Raw genomic sequence first — 9576 nt, 5'->3', positions numbered from 1 at the left:
AGAGCACCGGCTCTAGGGGAAGGCTTTCTGTCAGCTCTGGAGCAAGGTCCTTGTCTCTTCAGCTTCTGCTTCCTGATTCCTTGGATATCTCCATGCGACTTGGCATCAATCTTCTCCCTGCCTGTGCTCCTACTTCCTTCACTTGCTTGTTTAATCTCTTTTATATCTCAAAGAGATTGATTCAAGACATACCCTACAGTAATCCTGTCTCATAACAAAGATATCCATCCCCAAATGGGACCATAACCATAGATATAGGGGTTAGGATTTACTACACATATTTTTGGGGGGCACAATTCAATCCATAACAGACCCCTAGCTAACCAGAGGCCCTGGGCTCCTCTAGGTTGAGTGGGCTGAGAGGGCCTCCCCGGGCTCACTTCCCCCGCCTCCCTCCTGCACCATCTCCAGGCCCCGCACAGTGAAGAGCTCTTCACAAGAGGCGAGAGCTAACTCATTCAGCTGCCCAGAGCCTGGGTCACCCGAGCCCATTCAGGGAGGAGGCAGAGAAGGACACTGAGAGGCTCAGAGAAAGGCTTGGAGAGGGCTGTTTTGGGGTGGCCAGCCTCTGAGGCCTTTTTTTTTTTTTTTTTTGGTGCAAATATTCACAACAAAACATACACCCATTCAACAATTTTTACACGTACAATTCATTGACAATGGTTACTTACTTCACGTTGTATCAGTAATCTCTGTATCTCTCACCTATTTCTTCACCATCCTTAACTTAGACTGTCTGCCCTTTAAAGCCCTCATCTATGCTTTAGAGTTACTGTTGTCATTTTGATCTCAAACAGGTAATTCTTTAAAAGGGCTCAATGCGCAAGGTAAACATTCCTTATTTATTGTGCTAAACTGTTGTTTAGCTTACAGATGACTTCATGGGATAGTTTCTATTCAAGGTTTAAAAGTTGTTTCCAAAAAAAAGTTGTTTCCAAAAAAAAGTTGTTTCCAGGCAATAGAGTTGGGGTCCTCCAGTCTCAATGTATCTCTAGTGTCCAATAAGAATTTGGAGTTCCATTTCACAATTTTCTTCCTTTTGATCAAGATCCATCTATTGGGTCCCTGATCAAAACATTCAGTAATGGTAGCCGGGCACCATCCATTTCTTCTAGTCTCATGGAAAGGGAGATAGTAGTTCATGGAGCCAATTAGACCTGAGACCATTTCCTTCTCTGATTCCTGGGTCTCCTTCTTCCTCTGTTGCTCCAGGCAACTAGAGATCAACTGTTGTACTGTGGATGTTTTAAGACTCCTGGGCGTTACTCACTGAACTAGGAGGTAGAGCAGAAACTCTTAAACGATATTAGGCCTAGTTGACTGGATAGACTCAGAAAACCATTACCTTAAACCTTTGAACCAAGAAAACTAATCCCATGAGGTGTCTATTTGTACCTAAGTAGTATCAACAGCTGCAACCTTGTTTTTTTTTGCTGCTGTTTTTGTTGTAAAATTAAATATAACATTCAATCTGTCACTCTCTCTCCCCTTTTTTTGCTGGTATACAGCTCAGTGATATCAGTTACACTAGTCGAATTGTGTAACCATTATTCTTAGTGGATGCCAATTTTCCCATCACCACAAACATTCAGCATTTCTCAAAGAATGATTATCCCTCTCCCTCATCCCTCCCACTCCTGGTAACCACTAGTAACCACTGGTTTTTATAGATTTACTTATCCTTGTCATTTCATATAAGTGAGACCATACAATATTTGTGCTTTTGTGATTGATGTGTTCACTCAGCATAAGTAATATTCCATGAGGAATATTCAGCTGAGTCATACCCATGGTATGTATGTAGCACATTTTGTTTATCCATTCATCTGCCTAAGGGTACTTGGGTTGTCTTCATATTTTTGCTATCAAATACAACAACAAATAGCAGGAGCAAGCAACAGAAGACAAATAGATAGTTGGGACCTCATAAAAACATACTTGTGTTCATCAAAAGACTTTATCAAAAGAGTAAAAAGACACCCTATAGACTGGGAAAAAATCTTTGGGAATCACATATCCGATAAAGATCTAATATCCAAAATATATATAAAACTTCTACAACTTAACAACAAAAAGACAAATGAGCCAATTAAACACTGGTCAAAGGACATGAACAGACCCTTTACTAAAGAGGATGTTGAAGCGGCCAACGAGTACACGAAAAGATGCTTAGTGTCATTAGCCATTCAAAAAAAACCCTGCTGCCATCCAGTCAATTTCAACTCATAGCGACCCTATAGGACAGAGTAGAACTGCCCCATAGGGTTTCCAAGGCTGTACTCTTTATGCAGGCAGATTCTCCCCTGGAGTGGTTGGTAGGTTCAAACTGCCGATCTTTTGGTTAGTGGTCGAGCGCTTAACCACTGTACCACCAAGGCTCCTCCCATTACCCATTACAACCAAAAACAAAAACAAGCCCGTTGAGTCAATTCCAACTCATAGCGACCCTATAGGACAGAGCAGAACTGCCCTATAGGGTTTCCAAGGAGTGGCTGGTAGATTTGAACTTCCAACCTTTTTGTTAGCAGCTGTGGCACTTAACCACTATGCCACCAGGGCTCCCATTGGCCGTTAGAGAGATTCGGATCAAAACTATAATGAGAGTGCCCCTTTCAGCAGCACATATACTGAAATTGGAGCGATACAGAGAAGATTAGCATGGCCCCTGCGCAAGAATGACACGCAAATTTGTGAAGCGTTCCATATTTTTTTTAAACTTTCACTTAAACTACAACAATAAATAAACAAAAACACTACAATGAGATACCACCTACCCCCTTCTAGACTGGTAATGATCAAGAAAACAGAAAATAACTAATGTTGGCCAGGATTTGGGGAGAGCGGAACACTTATCCACTGCTGGTAGGAATATAAAATGGTACAACTGTTGCGGCAAACAGTATGGCAATTTCTCAAAAAATTAGAAATAGAGCTACCATATGATCCAGCTATCCCACTCCTGTTGTTGCTGGGTGCCATCAAGTCTATTCCGACTCATGGCTACCCCATGTGACGAAGTAGAACTGCCCCACAGGGTTTTTTTTAATTTTTATTGTACTTTAGATGAAGGTTTACAGAGCAAACTAGTTTTTCATTAAACAATTAATACACACATTGTTTTGTGACATTGGTTGCCAACCCCACAACATGTCAACACTCTCCCCTTCTCGAGCTTGGGTTCCCCATTACTAGCTTTCCTGTCGCCTCCTGCCTTCTCATCCTTACCCCTAGGCTGTTGTGCCCATTTAGTCTCATTTTGTTTTATGGGCCTGTGTAATCTTGGCTAAAGGGTGAACCTCAGGAGTGACTTCATTACTGAGCTAACAGGGTGTCTGGGGGCCATACTCTCGGGATTTCTCCAGTCTCTGTCAGACCAGTAAGTCTGGTTTTTTTTTTTTTTTTTTTTTTGTGAGTTAGAATTTTGTCCTACATTTTCCTCCAGCTCTGTCCAGGGCCCTCTATTGTGATCCTGGTCAGAGCAGTCGGTGGTGGTAGCCGGGCACCATCTAGTTGTGCTGGACTGGACTGAGTCTGGGGGAGGCTGTGGTAATTGTGGTCAATTAGTTCTTTGGACTAATCTTTCCCTGGTGTCTTTGGTTTTCTTCATTCTCCTTTGTACCTGACAGGGTGAGACCAGTGGAGTATCTTAGAGGGCCGCTCACAAGCTTTTAAGACCCTAGACACTACTCACCCAAGTAGAGTGCAAGAACATTGCTTTATAAACTACTGTTATGCCAATTGAGCTAGATGTTCCCTGAGACCATTGTCCCCACAGCCCTCAGCCCAGTAGTTTGGTCCCTCAAAGAGTTTGGATGTATCTATAGATCTTCCATGACCTTGCCTTGGACAAGTTGTGCTGGCTTCCCCAGTATTGTGTGCTGTCTTACCCCCATAGAGTTTTCTTGACTGTAATCTTTAAGGAAGCAGATTGCCAGATTTTTCTCCAATGGAGCCGCTGGGTGGGTTCAAACTACCAATCTTTCAATTAGTAGCCTAGCACTTAACCATTGTGCCACTAGAGCTCGTTTGGTATATACCCTAGGGATCTAAAAGTAGGGACACAAACAGATGTATGTACACTGATGTTCATTGCAACACTACTCACAATAGCAAAAAGATGGAAACAACCTCTGGGGTATTTTTCACCCAACCAAAGTGAGGGGAAAGGAATACCCTTCAGGGCCTCCACCTCTGCACTAGAAGCCTGGCCAGGAGCTGGTCCCCGCTGAAGGCTGTTTATGCCTCCCACCCAGGGGACATGGAGGCAGCTTTGATGGAACCTATCAAAGCATTCTTGCTCTTACAACTGTTTCCCGGGAGGGCAATCATAGCCACAATAGCCCCCACATCTGTTTAAGGGACTGAAGGCCAGTACTTGGCCCTCAGCCCTGCTGGAGGAATGCACTGAAGGCACTGTCGAAAAGCTAGGGTCCAGGAATTGATGAATACCAACTGAAATGTGTTATGGATTGAATTCTGTCCTCCAAAAATGTGTGTCAACTTGGCTAGGCCATGATTCCCAGTATTGTGTGATTGTCCACCATTTTGTTATCTGATGTGATTTTCCTATGTGTTGTAAATCCTACCTCTATGATGTTAATGAGGCAGGATTAGAGGTAGTTATGTTAATGAGGCAGGACTCAATCTGTAAGATTAGATTATATCTTGAATCAATCTCTTTTGAGATATAAAAGAGAGAATCAAGCAGAGAGACAGAGGGACCTCCCACCACCAAGAATGAAGAACCAGGAAGGGAGCACATCCTTTGATCCCGGAGTCCCTGTGCTGAGAAACTCCTAGTCCCACCCAAGAGAAGACTGATGACAGGGACCTTCCCCCAGAACCAACAGAGAGAAAGCCTTCCCCAGGAGCTGGCTCCTTAAATTTGAACTTCTAGCCTCTGGACTGTGAGAGAATAAATTTCTGTTTGTTAAAGCCACCCACTTATGGTATTTCTGTTATAGCAGCACTAGATAACTAAGACAAGATGTTTCAACAAATGGATGCAATGCTAGAAGGGCTCATTCACCTATGCCAAGAAATTTGGAAGACAGCTACCTGGCCAACTGACTGGAAGAGATCCATATTTATACCCGTTCCAAAGAAAGGTGATCCAACAGAATTTGGAAATTATCAAACAATATCATTAATATCACAGACAAGTAAAATTTTGCTGAAGATCATTCAAAAACAGCTGCAGCAATAAGTACATCAACAGGGAACAGCCAGAAATTCAAGCTGGATTCAAAAGAGGACGTAGAATGGGGATATCATCGCTGATATCAGATGGATCTTGGCTGAAAGCAGAGAATACCTGAAAGATGTTTACCTATGTTTTATTGACTATGCAAAGGCATTCAACTGTGTGGATCATAAATAAATTATGAATAACATTACAAATGATGGGAATTCCAGAACACTTAATTGTACTCATGAAGAACCTGGACATAGATCAAGAGGTAGTCATTCGAACAGAACAAGGAGATACAGCATGTTTTAACATCAGGAAAGGTGTGTGTAGAGGTTGTACCCTTTCACCATACTTACTCAACCTGTATGTTGTGCAAATAATCTGAGAAGCTGTACTATATGAAGAAGAATGGGGCATCAGGATTGGAAGAAAACTCATCAACAACCTTCGATATACAGATGACACAACCTTGCTTGCTGAAATTGAAGAGAACTTGAAGCACTTACTGATGAAGATCAAAGACTACAGCCTTCAGTATGGATTACATCTCAGCATAAAGAAAACAAAAATCCTCACAACTGGACCAATAAGCAACATCATGATAACTGGAGAAAATATTGAAGTTGTCAAGGATTTCATTTTACTTGCATCCACAATCAACACCCATGGAAGCAGCAGTCAAGAAATCAAATAAGATTGCCATTTGGAATGTGCTGCTGAACGCGCAATCAGATCTAAAGAGGCTTTTTCTGTTAATTCACAGCTCATTGTGCCTCTTGTTTCAGAGGGAAGAAAAGCTGAGTTGATAGTCCAAATGGACACAATACTGAATTACAGTTTGGAAGATACTAAAGATTACTATAGGTTACTGGGATGCGATGAATTGTCTTCGGTTGAACAAATCCTGGCAAAATTTAAGATCAAAGCCCTGGAACATCACCCTGAGAAGCATGCTGAAAACTCCAAAGCTGTGGAGACTTTCCAGAAACTGCAGAAAGCAAAGGAGGTTCTGACCAATGAAGAGAGTTGAGCCTGCTATGGCCACCGACAAAGGAGCCAGATGATGATGCCCTTCCAGCAGTGGGAAGCTTTGAGTGACTTAGTGAAAACGTCAATGCATTGGCTGTCAGAGTTCTGACACTGGAATAATCTGACCAGACTCATACCAACAAGATTGAAAACAAGGACTGGAACAAGCAAAAAGAAATAAACAGAGGAGATGGGTCTAACCACAGAGAAAACAGAGCAAAAAGAATCCAAGTCCCTGGAAAAGTCGTTCTCCCCACAAATCCAGATTCTCCAGGTTTTTCAGATGTAAACTGTCAGCACCTTCATTTCCTCTGGTCTGGAGATGCTCCCTCAGAACTCCTGAGGAGGTTTAGAAACTACGAGGTATGAAAAATGTCCCTGCCCCATGGAAGAGGGAGAGAGCAGACCATCCTCTAGGCTGACAACATGCAGTCTTTGTTCATACCTAAAAATTTCACGTTTATATGTCCTGTTTGTGCATTGCTGAGTGCCAATTGATTCCTCCATTCATGAAACTGTTCTCACAATGTATTTTTTAAGTGAGAAAACTTTCAGAAGAATAGTTTCTTTCAATATTTGGGTATACTAAGACTCTTAGATCCAGAGTAGATTGTATTATATGCATTTTCCCATGAATGTTATTTATAGAAACCGATTTAAACATTGATCTCTGTATTTAAATATTTCATTGATATATCATAATCTCTATTAATGCTGGATGTACAAGAAATATTTTCTCTTGACTTAAAATGAAAATGTGAAATTATTTGTCTAAATCCCATGAAGTGAAATAAATAATTTCTTCCAAGTTCATAATGAGTTTATAATTCAATTATATTTTTAAATTATTTAAATAGGTATTTCTACCTTAACTTTAATTATTGTGAATTTAAAAGGTTATGATTTATTTGAGGAAGTAATGTACTTTGCAATTTTTCTTGTTATATAAGCAAATGATAAATCTATAAATTATGTCCTAGCTATGAAAATGGAACTGTTAGGAACATATTCTCTTTAGACTGGAATTCTTGGTGGTCATACGTATTCTATGGTTATTTTTTATTTTGTGAACAAGCCAATGAAAAGCCAAGATGGAAGATTTTTGAACAAGGTTTCCCTAGATCAGGACAGAGTTTTCACTGGTCCTTGGCAAAATGAGAAAAATATGAATATAGCAAGTTCTTGGGAAAGCTATGGAGTCCTTGGGTGGTGCAAATAGTTAATGACTTCAGCTACCAATGGAAAGGTTGGAGGTTCAAGTCCACCCAGACGTGCCTTGGAAGAAAGGTCTGGTGATCTACTTCTAAAAAATCAGCCACTGAAAACCCTGTGGAGCACAGTTCTGCTCCAACACACATAAGCGACTCACGGTCACCAGGAGTTGACATTGATTTGATGGCAGCTGGTTTGTGTGAGAGCTCCAAAATTGGAGCACTTAACTCTGTCAAAGGGACTGGCCTGGGTCTAAGCCCCAACTCCATTTTAACCTTTGCCTACTCCTCAGCCAGCTGTTAACTTTGAGCAGACTTAATCTTGCAACTGAGATGCTTCTTCTCTCTCAGTAAGCTAAGGATGTGGAAACAATGTCTGTAAAGAGAGGGTCTTGATGCAAGCCTCTTATCAGAAATCGCCTACACAAGCAACTCCCTGGGAATGTTTGCTAGGGATGCTATCTTAGCAGAATGTTCTCAGAAAGGAATGTTATGACTGTAAATTCCTTTAGTCACAGACTTCTGCAATTATCTAACCAGTCTAAGAAGCCCCCATATACACTTTGAACCAATCCCTATTGATTCCCCACTTCAAGTTTTCCCGCCTCCTGCCTCCTGCCTGCTTTCATCACCAAGCACCAATCAGAAATTTTGCATTGTTAATTCCTGACTTAAGCATATAAATCCGTCTTTGTAACCTCACCATCTTGGAGCTTTCTAGTTTTATTCTGTGAGCTGAACATTTTCCCCAGTTTGAACTGTATTGAACCTTCAATAAATCTCTTTGCTTTAAAAAAGAGAAAGAAAAATCAAACGACCTATTGCATTAGGTAAATCTGCTGCAAAAAAACCTATTTAAAGAGTTAAAAAGCAAGGATGTCATTTTGAGTCACTATGAGACTAAGGTGCACCTAACCCAAACCATGGCATTTTCAATCACCACATATGCGTGCGAAAGCTGGACAGTGAGTAAGGAAGACTGAAGAAGAACTGGTACATTTGAATTATGGTGTTGGCAAAGAATATTGACTATACCATGGACTGCCAGAAGAACAAAGAAATCTGTCTTGAAAGAAGTACAAGCACAATGCTCCTTAGAAGCGAGGATGGCGAGACTTTGTCTTTTGTACTTTGGACATGTTATCAGGAGGGACCAGTCCCTGGAGAAGGATATCATGCTTGGTAAAGTAGAGGGTCGGCCAAAAAGATGAAGTCCCTCAACGAGATGGATTGACACAGCAGCTGCAACAACAGGCTTAAACAAAGCAACGATTGTGAAGATGGTGCAGGACCGGGCAGCATTTCGTTCTGCTGTACCTAGGGCTGCTATGAGTCGGAACCAACACCACAGCACCTAACCACAAAAACGAGCTGATACCAAGCCACTCCCTGCTCCCAAAGCGTTCCCCACCCAGAGCCCACTTCCTCACCAGCTCTCTAGACAAGCCCCGACTCCTCCTTCTGTAGCTCAGGTGTGCCTCCTCTCACACAAGATACAACCGGCCCAGACAGGGAGGGTGTGGGAAGGATTATAAAGGGCACGTGGAGGGGAAGCTGGTGCTTGGCCTGAGGCCCTGCCTTGTATCCTTCCATGGAATAAAGGATTCTCCCACAGGAGTCATTGCCCATTTTTTGGCCAGTATAGTAATACCCGATCTATGGATTCATTTAAATCAGGGTTTCTCAAACTCTCCACTAGTGACACTTTAGGTTGAATAATTCTTTGTGGGGGCTGCCCTGTGCATTATGATGTTTAGCAGCATCCCTGGCCTCAGCTTACTAGATGCCAGGAGCCCCTACTCCCCTGGGGACAAAATTGCTCTCAATTGAGAACCACTGATTTAGATTGACTTAAATGAGCATGTATGGATTGCCCCCTGGATCTTGCCAGAGGGCACAGGGAAGGAAGTAACACAGGTCTTCCCTCCTGAGGTCTAGAGCTTCCGTGGGACAGACAAGATAATAAACATACACAGGACAAGGCAGTGAGTACTGGGAAATCCTGCAGAAGTATGAAGCTGGGAAAATCACCATGGCTGCGGTCCATCCAGGAAGCCTTCCTGGAAGAGGAGGAGGAATTTGATCTGGGCCTTATATTAGCCGTTGGAGGAGGAGGCAGTTTGAGAGTAAAGCCTCAAAGTCAGT

General features: G+C 42.1%; 1 non-coding gene and 1 pseudogene across 1 annotated transcript; both read left to right on the top strand.

Annotated features, from left to right (window-relative positions):
* The first annotated feature begins 2603 nt into the window (after nt 1-2603).
* On the top strand, nt 2604-2710 carry LOC111821525 (U6 spliceosomal RNA). Its single transcript, XR_002824917.1, has one exon. It is a non-coding gene; the product is annotated as a U6 spliceosomal RNA (small nuclear RNA).
* Nucleotides 2711-6005: 3295 nt separating this feature from the next.
* LOC101354134 (dnaJ homolog subfamily C member 12 pseudogene) lies at nt 6006-6693 on the top strand (annotated as a pseudogene).
* The last annotated feature ends 2883 nt before the right edge of the window (nt 6694-9576 follow it).

Source organism: Trichechus manatus, unplaced genomic scaffold, assembly GCF_000243295.1.
Source record: "Trichechus manatus latirostris isolate Lorelei unplaced genomic scaffold, TriManLat1.0 scaffold00005, whole genome shotgun sequence".
Taxonomy (NCBI): domain Eukaryota; kingdom Metazoa; phylum Chordata; class Mammalia; order Sirenia; family Trichechidae; genus Trichechus; species Trichechus manatus.
Note: the sequence above shows the minus strand (reverse complement) of the source record. Positions and strands in the feature narration are given on the sequence as shown.